General features: G+C 40.4%; 1 protein-coding gene across 2 annotated transcripts in view; it reads left to right on the top strand.

Annotated features, from left to right (window-relative positions):
- Positions 1–18,275, top strand: part of CNTNAP5 (contactin associated protein family member 5) — a 311,837-nt gene that overhangs the window by 84,634 nt on the left and 208,928 nt on the right. The gene's annotated exons all lie outside the window — the stretch shown is intronic.

Raw genomic sequence — 18,275 nt, forward strand, 5'->3', positions numbered from 1 at the left:
TGGCACTTGGAGAAGCAGCTTTGGTTTCAGATCAGAGGAGTGCTGTGGTGGGGAGGGAGGAGACTCTGCAGGATGTTTTGATCTAAATGGGTTATGTTACTTACTTTCTGTGTAATACAAGTTTAGGCCCTCAAGACTACATTGTTTTTCAGACTATGAGGATGCTCAGGGCACTCAAAATGACCTGCACGCTCCTGTGCCTGGTTGGCTTTGATTCAGGCACACCAGGGTAAATGGAGCTAATCACCTACGTAGTTTCTCCAGGAAATATGGAAATTAACTCTGTGTCTTATGCAAGCTTGCTGGCCAGAACAACAGAGCTCATGCTGGGGGAGGTGGGTGGTAGATTGCTCCTCGGCTGGAGAAGGCTGGAGCTGCAGCGTGAGTTGTGGGATGATTTAGCAGATATGCTAAAAGTGCTCAAGGCTTTTCCTGAAATTTTAGTGCAGACTTGATGCTTGCTGTGTCACAAGTTCAGTGTGTGCCAGGTGCTGTGGGTAGGCCTGCTTGCAGTAGCAGTACCACCTCAGGTGTGGATGGAGTTTAAAAGTCTTCCTTTTATATGGGGAAATGTGAATTGTTAGTGAATTGTTAACAAATGTGCTATGTTTTGTAGTTCTGAGGGAAAAATAGCGCTAGTAGCATGATAGTATGTGGTGGTAAATGAAACACATTCTTCATGAAAATTAAAGGGGACATTTTAAAAGTGACCAAATAGACTTGTGGTTTTGTCTTAAATTTTTCTTCGGTTAACACCTTGGTTAAATACTGTGTTGCTGTCCTGGGTTCAGCTATAGCAGTCATTTTTCTCCTTCTTAGTAGCTGGTGCAGTGCTGTGTTTTTTAACTTTCAGCCTGGGAACAACGCTGATAACACCGATGTTTTTAGTTGTTGCTAAGTAATGTTTATTCCAACCAAGGACTTTCTCAGTCTCATGCTTTGCCAGGGAGGAGGGGAAGCCGGGAGGAAGCAGAGACAGGACACCTGACCCAAACTAGCCAAAGGGGTATTCCATACCACAGCACGTCATGCCCAGTATATAAACCGGGGGGAGTTACCCGGAAGGCCCAGATCACTGCTCGGGTCGGGCTGGGTATCGGTCGGCGGGTGGTGAGCAATTGTATCCTCTCCCCTTGTTATTTCACTAATCATTATTATCATTGGTGGTAGCAGTAGTGGTTTTGTGTTATACCTTAGTTGCGGGACTGCTCTTATCTCAACCTGTGGGAGTTACATTCTTCCCATTCTCCTCCCCATCCCTCCGGGAGCGGGGGGAGGAAGAAGGGGGGGGGGGGGGAGTGAGCGAGCGGCTGTGTGGTTCTGAGTTACCGGCTGGGCTCAAACCACGACAGTCGCAAAAGCAGATTTTGCTTCCAGAAAATAATGACTGTGAATGAGGAGAGTTGTGGTGCAGCAGGAAGAGGGGAGGAGGGCTGCTTAATTTTTTTCCTGAACATTTTTCAGACAATCGGGATGCTGTAGAGGGAGGTTAACTTCTGTGGTTTTAAAATCCATTGCATTGCCACTGTCTTTTTATCATGGTTTGATTTAGGGAAAGCTAGTGAAATCCTTCTTCCTTTATAAAGGCAACTTTGGCCCAAGGATGATTATGAAGTTGTCAAGTGTGGCTCTGCTTCTGTCACTTCTGAAGTCATATTATTAGGTTGTCTTTGCTCCAAATGCTTACACCTGTTTGGTTTGGGGTTTTTTTGTTTGTTTGTGGGTTTTTTAATGTTTAAACCAAGGTGAATTTCATTCTGGACTGAATATAGGGATCATTTAACCTGGCTCTTGACTTCCACCCTTACGACTCAGAAATCTAGAACTGAGATATTTTTGCAGACGTGGTGTCATTAAGTGCTTCCTTCCCTGGGACTATTATGTGCCTTGTTAAAATTTTGTATTAAGATGAATAAATTTTTTATTACATGTCTAACTTTTCAGTCCTTTCCTTTTTGGAAACCTGTAGCCTTTTATTTTATTTTTTTTTTAATTTTTCTTCTTAAATGGAAACTTGAAAGGACAACATGTAGAATTTACCATAGCAAATCTTCATGCCTTAAGCATCTGGTTCTGTGAGTTTCTGATCTAGCACCTAATAAGAACAAACCTCGTAGGCTTTAATAGTGAATTAGGATTTATGATTAACCTGAACTCTCTTGGTTTCCTTGATCAGGCAAAAAGTTGATTCAGAGCAGACCCTGATAAAAGTTCTAAAGTAGACCTGGAAGCTTGCTTTCTCGAGGGGTAATTTTTGTATGCTTTTCTAATGGAAACCACCATAGGTTACGGAGGATCATTTTGTATATAATTGAGGAAAAATGAAATGAATTTGGATATGGAAAATGTAACACTGGGGAAGGATTTAGATATTTTTCCCCTCACATTAGTTTCTACAAGCCACACTGACCACACGAGCCAGTAACATAATTCCAGTCCAGAAGAACAATTTGCTCCATGTTCCCAGGCAGAAGGCGTGAAGGGATTGTTAGCATGCATTGCCAAACTTTGCTGTTGGGAGTATCCGATAGCAAAAGTCCAAAGTGGGCTCATTTGACATTTCATTGGACTCTATAGTCCACCTAAACTGGCAAGTCTCGTTAACATCCAGGAGCTTGTATGCCTGCCCATGGAATTAACGAAGATCAAGAATTCCGTCTTTACAATTTTTATTCTAACTAAAGAGAAAGTTGATTCTTTTTTTCCTGGCACTTTTGGATTTGTTTCATGGAATTAGATTAGGTCTTGAGAGCCATTCAGAGCATAAAGAGGAAAGCCAAAGAGGTTTGCAGAAGCATGTATAGAAGTATCATTCCAAATTTTGCAGTGTTTCTGTTTTATTGGCAATAATCCTTTCTGTAGGCTTTTTACTAAGAAAAATAGAGTGTGCTGTTCAGCCATATGTTGAAGGTTTTCCTATAAAAGTCAGACCCTTGGACGAAATGAGGACAAGCTGAAAATGGTGCTTTTCCTAAATATCTGGGTGTTAAATAGCTGTAAGGAAAGATCCACATTGCACACTTCTAGAAAAGAACCTTAACTTCCCTTGACTTAAGAGAAGGCAGCAGAGTGGACCATTTCACAGGGCTAGGAAAGCAGCATCCCAGGGTAGCCTCCGCTGTCACAATCTGTGACAGTGTACACTGTACCAATCTGTCACGAGATTGGTAGTTTCAACCTTAGGAATCTGTACCCGTGCTGGTTTTGGCTGGGGTAGAATTAATTTTCTCCATAGTAGCTAATATGGGGTTATGTTTTGGATTTGTGCTGGAAACAGCGTTGATAATACAGAGATGTTTTAGTTATTCCTGAACAATGCTTACATAGACTGAAGGCCTTTTCATCTTCTCCTACCCCGCCACCAGTGAGCAGGCTGCGGGTGTGCAAGAAGTTGGGAGGGGACGCAGCCAGGACAGCTGACCCCAACTGACCATGGCTATTCCATGTCATATGACATCATGCTCAGCATATAAAGCTGGGGGAAGGTTGAGTGCTTGGGGACTGGCTGCGCATTCGTTTACATTGCTTGTCTTTCTATGGTTTTATTTCTCTCTCTTTGTTATTTTCCTTTCCATTGCAATATGTTGGGGGTTTTTGGGGGGTTTGTTTTTTGTTGGTTTTTTTGTTGTTGTTGTTGTTTTTGTTTTGTTTTTTTAATCTGAGCTTATTGTTTAGCTTAGCTCCCAGTTAAACCATGAGCTTAAACCATGACAGTCCTTTTTATTGGCGCCCAGTGTGGGGCTCGAAGTGTTTAAGATAATAAGAGATTGACCAAAGCGTTTTAGAAGGTATTTGTATCTGTGAACAGCTGCAGGTCACAATATTGATCCATTTGTTCTCGATATTAGTTTATCTGATCTGCACCATGCTTTGCTTTTTTTTGCTGTACATGTTAGATTGCTGTTGGCTTTTGCAGTTTACTGTGCTCTGTAATGATTAGTGGTGTTTTACCTGGGAGATTTGTTATTAAAACATTGACCTTGAGCTTAATCTGGTATTTGGGCTCTGTACCTAAGCCATTACTGTATTTTAGATACCATCTCATGGAGACAATTAACAGTTATACTTCTTCCTCTGAGAGCTCTTTTTGTGAAGGAAATACAGAATGACACCTTTGCTACCTTTCTCTGTGATCATTTCTCCCTTGTTACAATAACTTCTTGCTATCTTGGATGTCCTTGGGTTAAAATACTTCTAATGCTATTTCTTAGGAATATTTCTTTGATATTTTTCTAAGGTTAACAAGCAATTTGAGAATATGATCCAGGCTCTTTGAGAGTATGGTCATGAGTGGTACAGCATGTGGGGGAGCATGGGAATCTAGAGAACTTCTCACCTGCAGTGGTCTGGAACTTATCTCTTAACAACTATAGGATCCTGTTGAAGAGATAGAATGTTTGAGGAAAAAAAATAAATAAAAAAAGCCATGGCTTCCTACACTGTGGTGGGCCTTGGCCAGCATCTGCCAAACACTGCTCAGTATTATGTAGCACCCTCAGGAAGAAGAAAGGGAAAACAAACCAACAGACACTGTGGCTAAACCAGACACACTAAATCAGTCCAAAAAAAAAGAAACAATGTCTAAAAAGAAACAATGGCAGCAGTAGTCAGCTCACAGCTTGCTTAGTAAGGGATGAAGAACCTTTTCCTAAGAGGGAGCAGGAGAAAGAATCAAAAGAGGCAGCCTATTCTGCAGCAGGGCAATCACAAGAAAAGGAGGAGGCTGAAATCATAAATGAGACAGAAACCACCTGATCCCTACCTCCAAGTGAGCTGCAAGATATGCAAAAAGATTTTAGCAGTCAAAGAGGTGAGCTAATTCTCAGCTGGTTACTCCGATGCTGGGATATTGGGGCCAGTAGCCAGGAATCAGAGGGTAAACAAATCTGACAGCTAGGTTCTCTTGCTAAGGATAAGGCCATTGACAAAGGGATTGGAACAAAGGCAGGAATCCTCAGTCTTTGGCAGTGACTGCTGTCAAGTGTGAAAGACAGATATGCCTTCAAGGAAGAATTTGCAAATTCCCAAAGCAAATGGACCAGCATTGATACCCTCCGTCTGAGGGAACTGGAGCTGATCTATAACAACCTGTGTGATGGCCAGGCATCCAAAGACCCAGATGAAATCCAGTCCATGTGGTAAACGTTTTTGTGAAATGCATTGATGTCATACACTTGCACCCAGGTGATGGTGAGCAGGACAGCACAGAGGCACCAACTATAGAAGAACTGACCAGGCAACTGAGAATATGAAGATAATCTCATTTCCTCCACGTGGGCCTGTCTTGGCTGTGGACAAACTGACCCAAAAAATGTCCAAGCAAGCTGAAAAGGGTAGGTATTCCTCACACACTCCAACCAAGGTCTCAGCTATTAAAAACCAGCCTTTCTCTGTTCAGGGGAAAGTGTACTGGTGGCACACAGTGTGTGCAGCCCTGTGGTTCTTCCTGCGCAACCAGGGGGACAACAGAAGGAAGTGGGATGGTGAAACTCCCTGGAGACTAGAAGCTTGGGTACAGGAAGTGCAAGGAAAAACAAGAACTAGGAAGCATCCCTCCAGGAAAATTACTGCTCCAGTGTCTGTTGGTCAGAGTAGAAAGGCTGATCATACTTTTAACCGTGATAAAGGGACTTCTGTTTGCAGTTACAAAAATCAAGTAATGAAGACTCCAACCAGGAATACAGGGGCCTTGCCTTTGGCCAGTGTCCTGGGTTCAGCTATAGCAGTCATTTTTCTCCTTCGTAGTAGCTGGTGCAGTGCTGTGTTTTTTAACTTTCAGCCTGGGAACAACGCTGATAACACCGATGTTTTTAGTTGTTGCTAAGTAATGTTTATTCCAACCAAGGACTTTCTCAGTCTCATGCTTTGCCAGGGAGGAGGGGAAGCCGGGAGGAAGCAGAGACAGGACACCTGACCCAAACTAGCCAAAGGGGTATTCCATACCACAGCACGTCATGCCCAGTATATAAACCGGGGAGAGTTACCCGGAAGGCCCAGATCACTGCTCGGGTCGGGCTGGGTATCGGTCGGCGGGTGGTGAGCAATTGTATCCTCTCCCCTTGTTATTTCACTAATCATTATTATCATTGGTGGTAGCAGTAGTGGTTTTGTGTTATACCTTAGTTGCGGGATTGCTCTTATCTCAACCCGTGGGAGTTACATTCTTCCGATTCTCCTCCCCATCCCTCCGGGAGCTGGGGGAGGAAGAAGGGGGGGAGTGAGTGAGCGGCTGTGTGGTTCTGAGTTACCGGCTGGGCTCAAACCACGACAGCCAGGCAGAGGAAAGGGACAGCGAGGTTTACTGGACTATATGGATTTGATGGCCTGGCGCATCAGCCCCACAGGAGTGTAAAGCTCTAGTGGATGCTGATGTACATTGTACTCTAATACCATCAGATTACAAAGAGGCAGACTCCATCTGTATTTCTGGAGTGAGAGGAGGATCCTAAGAACTGTCTTGCGTTGGAGGCTGAGGTGAGTCTAACTGGGAATGAATGGCAAAAGCATCCTATTGTGACTGGTCTGAAGGCTCCATGCATCCTTGGCATAAGACTGCCTCTGGAGAGGGTACTTCAAAGATCCAAAAGGGTACTGGTGGGCTTTTGGCATAGCTGCCTTGGGTATGGAGAAGATTAAACAGCTGTCTAGCTTGCCTGGTCTCTCAGAGGATCCTTCTGTGGTGGGGTTGCTGTGGGTTGAAGAACAGCAGGTGCCAGTTGCTACCATGGCAGTGCACCTGCGACAGTATCACACCAATTGAGACTCCCTGGTTCCCATCCCTAAGTTGATCCTGTGACTGGAGACTCAAAGAGTGATCAGTAAGGCTCATTCACCCTTTAATAGTCACATATGGCCAGTGCAAAAAAATATAACAGAGCGGAGGCTAACAGTGGATTCCTGAGGCCTGAGCGAAGTCACACCGCTGCTGAGTGCTGCTGTAGCAGATGTGCTAGAACTCCAAAATGAGCTGGAGTCAGAGGCTGCCAAATGGTGTGCAATAGGTGATATTGCCAGTGTGTTTTACGTGATCTCCCTGGCAGCAAAGTGCGGGCCACAGTTTGCTCTCACATGGAGGAGTATCCAGTATACCTGGAACTGACTGCCCTATAGGTGGAAACACAGTCCTGCCCTTTGTCGTGGATACAGACTGCACTGGAACAAGGTGAGGCTCACACCTCGGCTGTGGTGGTTTAACCCCAGCTGGGAACTAAGCACGACATAGCCACATGCTCTGTCCCCCTGCCAGCAGGAGGGGGGCAAGAGAATTGGAAGGGTAAAAGTGAGAAAACTTGTAGGATAAGAACAGTTTAATAATTGAAATAGAATAATAATAATAGTAAATTGTAATAAAAAGGTACGTAACAAAGGAAGAAATAAAACCCAAGACAGATAAGTGATGCAAATGAAAACAATTGCTCACTGCCAACCAACCGATGCCCATCCAGTCCCCAAGCAGCAGCCCACCAGCCAACTTTCTGATGGGCTGCTGCTTGATATGCTGAGTATGATGTCATATGGTTGGAATATCCCTTGGGTGATTTGGGGTCAGCTGTCCTGCCTGTGTCCCCTCCCCACTTCTTGTGCACTCCCAGCCTACTGCTCGTGGGGTGGTGTGAGAGGCAGAAAAAGACTTGACTTTGTGTAAGCACTGCTCAGCAGTAACAAAAACATCCCTGAATTATCCACACAGTTTTCAGCACAAGTCCAAAACATAGCCCGTACTAGCTGCTATGAAGAAAATGAACTCTACCCTAGCCAAAACCAGCACATTCTCCCTTTCTTTTTCAGGGGTGGGCAGGAGCATCTGTTAAAGCAGGTTTCAAGGTAGGAGTCTCCTATGTCAGTGCAAGGTAGCAAGTTAACAGTTTACCTCTCATCCATAGGAAGTGGAGGGGTTAAAATCTAGGTTATTTTGGAAAGTGCACCATTTCAGAAATCTCAGATAGTTGGTTGGGAAACACATCCCTTCCCCCGGCTTAAATTTTGAAGATTTTTCTCTCTGTCCTTAGGACAGGATTTTAGTACTGTGTCCCGCAGGATTTTAAGCTTTTCAAGATTTCCTTTTTAAGTTTTTGTGCATAGCTAAAAGGGTTAGAAGTTTACCTACTTTATTGCTTTTTGTTTCAGAAAGCTGTACTGTCTTACCTTAAGAAGTGCTCAAAACTGATTCACAGCTCAGACAGGGCTGTGAAATCTAAATCATTATTGCCTGGGGATCATTTAGATGATGTCTGCTGTATCAATATAAAATACTGATATGCACTGCACCTGTCAGGTTCACTGATACAGCTTCTATTTTAGTAAAACTACCTGGAAGTTTGTGCTTTGCTGCACGGATGTTACTGAATGTCTCACACTAATAGCTTATTGAGAAAATATCATTCATCTGCAGCTGTTGAAAGCGAAGGTTATGTAGCAGTATAAGGGATCTAGATAGTCTGGTGAATTTGTTTTCTGAAAGTAGTATAACTATGTGGAGAACCATTTGACAGAATAACAATATACTAAACTGCTGAAAAGAAGGGTGTAAGAAGTACCTGCGTTTCAAGGCAAGTGTTTGATTTCAAGTAGAAATTGGAGGTTTCACTTTGTTTTCTTATAGTTTGCTTTCCAACTAAGGAAAACATGGTGTTGAAATTTCTTCTCTACTATGTCTGTTAAACGAAAACTGGCAGAAATATTTAATCTCTACTCAACCTAAGTCAATTTGAACTGCAATTTCTCCCAGCCCATCTGCATGATCCAGAGACAAAGTTATGGCCTATTCCCAGCTGGCTATACTACAGTGGTCTCTTGGAGAAGGATGTACTGGCACAGCCTTTCCCTGCTGCATGTCATGGGCTATTAGTCACATGATGGTGGAGACAGCAGGAAGGCAGTAGCCCCTTTCGTAATCCCTGGGTAAATCTGCCTAGATGAAACTTTTCCTAATCATGTCTTCACAATTTCTGATGCTCCATATTGCAAGGGGTGCTTCTGAGGAGCTGTTTCCAGCCATCTGGATGTAGGTTTTGTCCACCCATATGGCATACGTGTCCTTCAGTGCATCTGAAACCTGAGTACATAAATTCTTTATTCGGCTGCCAATAAGACAAACGTGTGCCCACCAGTATATATGACATATCACTAGTAAAAATTCCTTTCTCTTTATAGAGATTACAAGGCTTATTATCCTCCTCTCATGGCATGCATACAGCTCCCATCAACTTCACCGTTAATGAGTGCTGCATAGACAGATTGCGAGGAGAATCAGAAAACCTCTTATATTTTCACTCAGCCTATGTTTATGATGTTAGTAAATTCTGCAGCTGGAGTTGAAGACAAGACAGATTAGCCATTTAAAACCAATTTTCCAACCCCATTTGTATTTAAATAATCTTGTTACAAAAGGACTCTGTGGTTCAGAGCAAACTAGACTTATAATTATATTTTCAATATGGATAAATCAGCTGTGTGTGGACACACTAGCTATTGATAGGGAGACATAAAACATAAATCCTATTGCTTGTAACACGTAAATGATTTTTCAGTGTTTTTAAGTGTTGAATAATTCAGAATTTACTTTACCTGCATATGCCCACAGCTTGAGTCAGCCCAAATTGTGTATATTACTGGGACAAAAATGTGGGCTGTGATACAATGCTGTTTCATTTCAAATAGCAATTTTTATTCTATCTGTATTGAAAAATACATTACAAAGCTGAAAACGCAATTATGCAGGAAGACACTAAGGAAAGGGGATGGAGCAGGCATAGATGTATGCAACAAAAGGCGAAAAAAGATGTTCTTTAGACAAAATTTTGAAAGGAGAAGGGGAAGTTGTGGAATTGGAGATAAAGGGATACTGCTTCGACAGTGGCGGAGAAGGCTCTTATATTAGAACAATGAGTCTCTGTGGAAAGGCAGTGAAGGGGGAAAATGGCATAGGTAGCAGGGAGATGCTTCATACTCTGAGCAAACATCTGCACGTATTTGTGCATACTAAGCAGAACTTTGGAATTTACTGCTAGTTGGTGAAGCTTCTTATGCATCTGCTCTCGACTGCACATGGAAGGGAGAAGGTGGCTTCAGGTGGAAGGGGGACTATAAGCCCTGACTCTAATGCTAGATCAAAAGATAGGAAGTGCATCTCCGATGTTGGACCATCTGGGTCATGCAAGGTGCAGAGCAGCACTTCCCCCTGTGGGGAAGTGCCAGTGTCAGTTCCACTTCTTGCAGGTGTGAGAGCACCACACAAGGGCTGAAGAGTTGACAGGACTCTAAGGATGCATTAAGAGTATATAATTCTCAGGGGAGCAGGAGACATGTTTAATAGAGGTGATGAAGATCCCTTGCATCCCCTTTCCTCAGGGAAATTCTTACTTGCCTGTGTGAGCTTTTGCTGAACCCAAGGCTTTTCTAATGAAATCTAGAGGAGGGTCTCTCTTAATTGGCTTATAAATCTACAGGAATATTGTAAACTTTTCCATTTCCACCTTAGTTGGATAATGATTGTGGAACTGTTTTGGTGAGTTAATTATTGTGAACATAGAATATTAAACTTCTTGTCAGATTTATAGCTGTACTAATTTATCCTAAGGCATCTTTTAGTTCCTAGTCCTAACACTCTCCAAGCAATGCCAGAGCAAAATTCTACCTGTAGTGAGAAGGCCTACGTTTACTTGTATTAGAGAATGAGTTTCTGCTTGTCTTGTTATAATGCTTCCTGTTGTACTATTATCAGATATATTCAATCTCTTCTATGCACAGTTATTATTGCCAGGCAAATAGATGTTAAACAGTAAGTATCTATGGATCATTTTATTTTCCATCACCTTTGCTCTAAGAAGGAAAGAGAAAAGAAAAAGCCAGTTGCTTCTTTGAAGGAACCAGTTCAGTCTTGCTGCAGGGAAGCAATGTTTTTCAGAGGTTTTCATCACTTTTCCTGTAAGAGCTATGTTGTTACAGGTTTAGAAGAGGTGGCCATTGCCGATTTGCTGTATTTAGGACTGTTGTGGTTGAAGACTGCTTGACTCTGAGATGCTGTTTGGATGTTACTAATTTGCTTCTAATTCTGGTTTAGCTTACTGAGCTAGCTGGAAACTTGTCCTTTTGAGCATGTTCTCAGGAAATCTGTCTGTCTTGATATGGCCAGGGCAGTTCTCCCATTGGGAGGATAATTCAAAGTGTCAGTATATCTGTTTTTGTTAAGTGCAGTCTGTATGGATTTATCCCTGAATAGAATGGATATACTTAGATTGCAAATTACCCTTTAGTGTTGAGACACTTGAGTTAGCCTTAAGCTAACTGAATTTTGTATAAATTCTGTGACCTTACATTGTGCTTTTATAGTTGGTTAACTAAAGCAATATTAAGGTGCAGTCTAGAGAATTTAATGCTGATACTAATATGATATTCATCAATAATGTTTTAAGTAAGTCTCCATGCTTGGTATTTGGCAGCAGTTCACCCTGACCCAGGAAACTGCAAGAATTTTGGTTATTTGTAGCCTGTACCATCATCACTGACCTCCCAGTCTCATTTCTTCACAAGTTGCCTGAAATGTACGTTTTCTGTAACCATTTAGCACAGGAAGGCTGTGAAGTGTTCCTTGATTTCTCATTCCCACATCCCAGATCTGTATGCTCTTAACTTTCCACTGCTTCATGCTAGGAACTGTAAGGTATGACTTTATAGTGTTGGCCCTAACAGATTGTTGTGGAAAGAGTGGTTGGCTTGGTTCTGCTTGGTGATACCTGGCCCAAGAACACACATATCTTCCAACCATTTCCAGCAGATTTGTCTGCCACAGCCAGAAACCTATTGTTTTCTACAAAGGCTTCTACAAAGAGAGTAAATATTAGTGGCAGCACACTAAGATGACTCATATGGAGAACAGTGGACATTTCCTCTCAGATGGGGGATTTTAGACAGCAACTCCTTTATATCAGTAGACCAAGTTTCGTTTTTCTTGTTTGTAAATTGTGTTCTATGGTATATGGAAATAAATAGGTGTATTTAGAAATTATTAATAAATATGGAACAAATAGTGCTTCAGTCTGTATGCTTCCGGAGTGCAGGTCTTAGGTAGTTTCTTTTCAGTTGTTTGGTACATTTTGAAACAACTGAGAATGGCTCTAGTTGTCTTAAAAGCCAATTCTTTTGGGGAGCTAGCTAACGAGTACTTTTATTGTATTATCATGTACTATAAAGTAAGATAGGCTGTCTTGCTGCTGAAAAGTGTGTCACTTCTACTAATTCGCTCTTAGATTAATCCAAATAAATAACTGGGTTATCAGCAGTTATCAGCTGGTTTGAACTTGGAGAGTTCAGGTCTTCAGTAACTGTTTTAAGATTGTACCTGTTTTACTCTGAGCCCTTTTCTAAATTCTGGATTATTCCTGTTGCAGAAGCTTGTGAACAGAGAAATAGAAACCTGTTACTTGTGGCTGGTGGAAATGGCTTGTAAGAAGAAGAGGCAAGCTATAAATAAGTCATTGCAAACCCCTCTAGGACTGGATGTTATTAGGATATTAAACATTGATAAAGTATAGATACACAAATAGAATTGCCTGATAAGTAAGATTTTCTTTCCTTTGTGCTAACCAAGAAATTCTGTTGTGACATCATCTTTACAGTGTTGAAAATATGCTCTTTGTAGACTTTCCTCCCACCCACCCCAGTAATTTCAGCATAATATGGATTTATTTTTCAAAGGCTGAAAATAAGAGGGCTTTTTTTACCTTGCAGAAAGAATTTTATAATTATTTGTTTTCATTCTCATCAAGAAGCAAGTTTTATAAAATTATTTTTTATTAACCATCAGTGCCTGTACTGGAATATTCTAAGTCTGGAAACAGTGTTTCTGTAATGCCTGATATAGACAAAATATAAATATTTAATATATTTTATTAGATAAGTTGCCTAATGAAGTGAGATTACTGGTATTTTAAAAAAATGAATACAAGTATTATTCTTAGTATGGGAGATGTCTTTTAATACATTGACTTTCCAAATGTGTGGTGTATATTTTATATTCTTTCCATGGCTTCCAAGTTTAGTGAACAAGAATTTTAAAAACATTCATAAAATCACTGATCTCGAAGGTCATTATACAAATTGTACTTTTGATTCTCAAAGTTGTTTCTCAGGGAAATAGGGAATAATAGAAATTCTTAGAAGATCTCTTGAGGTGCAAAAAAAAGTAAGAATAAAAATTGGCATCTGAAAAATAAATAAGCCAGTCCATGTTCCTTTGAAATTTAACTTGACTGTAAAACTTTAATGTGCATTTGACACTTTTGGGGAGCTGCATACACCTGTTCTGCAGGATTCAACTTATGTTTGTGGAGTTAGTAATCAAAGATAAAGTGTGAGCAAACCAAGATAGAGGGTAAATCCTGAAGTAGTATTACTTGAAGAACTTTCATCCTTCAGGGAACAAGTATTCGTCTGCTGGGGGTAGAAATGCAGTCCTGCAAACATGATGAAAGGTTCCATATACAAACACTTTTGCAGCTTGGAGGAGGGATGAGATTTGGCTCAAATAAAAAGTAGTCAAGCTGTTTTGCTTGGAGAACATTTAATGTGAATCACTTTTATTTTAAATATACAGACTTCCACATCAGTAATACGAATGAACAAGTGCTTGCTTTCCTGAGATGAGGTTTGGTAGACTATGGAAAATTTATATGTAAAGACTGACTGTTTTGGAGTATTTAATGTTTAGGTTCAGCTCTCAAAAATAATGATTTCATTTACAATAGCTTCCATTTGGAAATAAGACCTATCAGTTTAAAATATGTGTCATAGTTGCCTCAGGATGGTCTACATCTTGATAGAAAGTCAAGAAAGCATCCAAACTTGTGCTGGTTAATTTAAGAAAGCTTTACACCTTCCACTTGGGAACTGTTTTGAAGACTAAGCAATTCTGGCAATGCCTAGCAATTCTGTATAATCTCCTTCAATGAATCCCTGCAAATCCAAGAGGTGCAGGTCCTTTTGACACTGGAATGATAGTTGATTTTGGATGATGCTGTCAAATCTTTTCTTTGGGTGCTGCTGAGGGAGAACTGAGGTTCTTGAGATTATGGGGCAGGAGTTTTTATAGTAGTATCTAAAGAAAACTGCATTCTGAGTTCTGGATCCTGGTTTAATAATTCTATTTTACACTTTATTGTCACTGGGAGACTTCCCAAACATCTAAAGTGTGTCCTGCATACTCTGTGTCAGACCCAAGCCTCTGTTTTCCTGGTAGTCTCTGGGCACAGATGCTCAAACTGCGCTTCAGAACTGGTCCACAGACCGTTACTCAGGTCTCCTTGTCAAGTGATTCAGACCAAGAGCATTTATATGACAGTCATAATATATGTGTGCCTGGCGAAGAAAATCTTTCCATGAGTAGTATCCATTAATGATAATACTTGTAAGTTGCATATGCTCAGCAGATGCTTCTTGGTGCTTTGTCATTTGGACTTCAGTAAAAAAAAAAAAAAAGATAGGAAAGGGAAAGAAAAAATACTGCAAGAGCCTCCTGAAAAGCCTTCTGTGGTCTGTTAGTAAATATATATAGATAGAATTTAGTCATGAGGGCAGATGCTAAGATTCGTCATCTTTGAAGGTCATCTTTCAGATACTACCTTCTCACATAATCTGATGCTTCAGGGAAAAGATTTTCTCTCCAAGGAAGAGGGCACAATTCAGTATTTTCCCCATAAAGCAGTCTCTGGGGAAAAAAACCTGTTCTTTAGAAATCTAGGAAAAATTTCCACTTCATGGCTTCTAAGTCGTTTTATAATGGAATTATTGTTTAGGCATCTGTTACTGTTTTCATTACATGTCTTCACAATAGGTGGTTCTCCTTGCTTTTAATTTGTGTCCCAGAAGCTTATAGTCAGGTTTTTATGTGCATCTAATATGTGGTCCTTTATAAGAACTCTCTAATATCTTTAAATTTTCTAATTTCAGCTTGTTTCTTGTTACAAGATCACAAGCACACAAATAAAACCATAAATGATTTATGCTGAAGAAAATTTGGAGCTAGTGCACTGATATGTGTAGCTCTTTCTTGGTTTTGTTTTCTCTAGAAGGAAAATCAAAACTATTGTTTTTGGTGTTGCAGTTTTGTAATGTCTAAGCAGAGTTAGATCCTTTCCCAAGTTTCTTAGTCCTTTACATTAATGTGCAGACAGCTGAAGTGTACAGCTGACTTCTGTAGAAAGCACACTGTTAACAAATTATAGCCAACAAACATAACAAATTTCGGTCAGCCAACGCAAAAGCTATCCCTGTAGAATGATTTAAAAAATTTCATGTAGTTGCAATTTGTATAGCAGTCATGTGGTTCATGATCGACACATTTACAGGTAGCAACTTGTTGGCAGTAGAACTCAAGATTAGGTACTATAGTAAGGATAAAGCATTCAGACGCGTTCTCCCATCTTTCTATCTGCAGAACCTGTGGGACTCACCAAAATATGCACAAAGAGAACGACAGTCACCTTTTGAGAAACTCCTTCTTGGAAATCTGATGGCCATGGAAGTCGTGTCTAGCAGCTTCTGGCTATGCTGCTGAATTTCCTTGTAGGAGGGGAATTTTGTGTACCAGAGGAATGAAAAAGGTGTCTTCACAATTTGTCCTTTCATGCTTTTCACACACACCCCTTTTTTTTTTCTTGTTCTTTTTCTCATTTTACTTTTTTCCTTAATTCATCTATCACATTAGACTGCTTTTTGTGTGGTTCCTTCTCCAACTTAAGCATGTATTGTAGTGAAGAGGATAGCAAAGATTAAAACTTAGATAGCCTTTACTTTCCTATGGAGTTCAGAGGGGTGTTTAATTTTGCTGTGGAAATTATCAAGTGGAAAAGGATCTGAAGATGGTTATTGAGGTTTTGGAAGTTCTCAATATCTCCTTTTTAGCAGGACCACTTTCTGTTACCTCCACTTAAAGCAACTAATAACTGACTTTGAACAATGCTTTCTACAATCTGTGAGTTTATTCAGGTATAACTTCTCATCTGAATGAGGATTTTAGCCCGTGATCTGGCAAACATATGGGCACTTAACTTGTGCATTTACATTTGCAGAATGAGCCATGAAGCATAACAATTTAGGAATGAGGAAATCTGAAATGTTGATTCCAAATAACTCTATATAAATTTCCAGTGGTGCCAGGATTTCATCTCACACATGTAATTAGGCACTGAGCATAACATATTGTAGAGTAGGGGCTATACAATTATATACTTGCTGAACTTGAAAGTTACTTAGTTTGTCTCATTTACTGTGAAGTTTGTTTTCCCTTTTTTTTTTCCTGGAAAACTGTTTCTCTGCCTATTGCCTATAGGTTCATCTTGGGAGAGGCTTTCTTCGTACCTACATTTTGCACTGGCCAGAGTCATTGGAAGCAAATGCATATAGTCAATCTGATTTTTTTAAAATAAGCTGCAATAGCACATTGCGATAAAATAAGGCCTTGAATTCTCACTATCCTTCACCTAACTTTGTTTCTTCTTTTCTCTCTACTAAGCTAGAGGTCAGCTTTTAGTATTTAGCTTTAGTATTTGAAGGCTTATAATGTTACTTGTGTTTATAATCCATCGACATTATTTGGTTATAACCTTGTGAAATATGTGCACTATTTCAGCCTGAGAAATATGTTCATGTGGTAACACATACATCATTATAAAGGTTAACAGAAATGGTTATCTGCAAGGAATAATCTCATGAAAATAAAGATTCATGGGTATTTAAGGCAGGTTTGAAGAGTTATTGGCAAACATGCAGAGCAGTTGTGTGTGTGTAAAAATAAATTAAATTCATAGGACGGTGGAGAAGCAAATCCGAGACATAGAGGGAAGGCAGAGTTTCAGGTGGCATTCATCCAGCCATATCTGCAAGAATGCAGCGATGATGATTTATAATTACTGTGATGAAAGTAATGATGATTCTACTGCCACGTTTTTACCATAGCCTCGGGAGTATAAGTAATTATGCGATGATCAGTTGATTTTACATATTCACAAATTTAGCTATTTATCATAATTGGTTTAGTCCCTTGGACTTAGTCCAGGCTCTTATTTCATACAGTTGGTTATAAAAGGGAAGTGGAAGGAAGTAAATTTCCTCTAGCTTCATACACCAAATCAAAGTTGGTTCTACACCAACAGAATCCTTATTATCAATTGAAATGGTTGTTTATTCTTCCGGGTTGAAAAAAAGCAGCAAAAAACAACAACAAAAGAAACCCTCACATAGAAGACATCTACATTTCCTCTTTGGACATGTTGTCAGTCGTTATCTAAAAATAAGCCTAATCACACTTCAGAGCACCCCTTTTCTGCATTTTATCTACATAAAAGCTAGATTTCAGTGATCAAATTAGATTGAATTTAGGGGCTTCAGTTTTCGTGTTTGGCTCCATGCTCACCAAAGCCTTTCCTTGCTGGTCCCTATGCCAGTATTGTCATTCAAGGAAAACGCTTGCTGATTTCATGGCCATCAAAGCCCTTGTTACTTATAAAGCCATTTTATCCTTGACTGCAGTCTTGATAACTTAGTAGCTGCCAGAAAATATTTTTGTACCAGTCCCTCTACCTTCCCCCAAAAGACCCTACCAAAACTGAAAATGCCCTTGGCTTTGAGGTGTGAAAAGAAGAGGCATGCTAAAGGGTAACTGGTGAATGTCCAAGTATATAGCCAAATTGTTGAATATTACCACACAATTGCACATTAAGTTGTACACCAATTTTCTGCTGCCATTTTCTGTAACATTAAAACTAGAACCCTTTTGCTGCCATCTAGGGAGCCTTATGCATTCAGGCACAAAACTTAATGCAGCATCAAATGGTCCCAGAGGGTTTCTTTGCCTGGGCAGCAGCAGGCACAGTGATAAACAAAACATCAGAATGCCACAGATGAAGTAGCAGTGCAGTCCTAGATGTCTAGCAGCCCTAGATAGTAGCCATGGCCTGTTTCATATTAATTTTTCTCAAATCCTCTGATTAGACATGTTTCTTCATAAATTAATCACTACCTTCCTGGCCCAGTTACACCTGCTAACTTTCAAGCACGTGGTTGTATAAATGAGTTCACTGTAATTCAGATTTGGCAAGTAGGCTGAAGTTTTCCCACATACTTTATAACTGGCTAAAGGCTGAAATCCCAGCATTTGTGTCACTCAAATCACCTAGATTTTTCATCTCTGTGCAGCCATGTACTTCCTGCTACTATGGGCCATTCTTCTATGCCTTGAACCTCCTTCAGGGATGAAGGCACACCTCATCAGCACCAAA

The sequence above is a fragment of the Strigops habroptila genome, chromosome 5 (genome assembly GCF_004027225.2).
Source record: "Strigops habroptila isolate Jane chromosome 5, bStrHab1.2.pri, whole genome shotgun sequence".
In the NCBI taxonomy this organism is placed as follows: Eukaryota; Metazoa; Chordata; class Aves; order Psittaciformes; family Psittacidae; genus Strigops; species Strigops habroptila.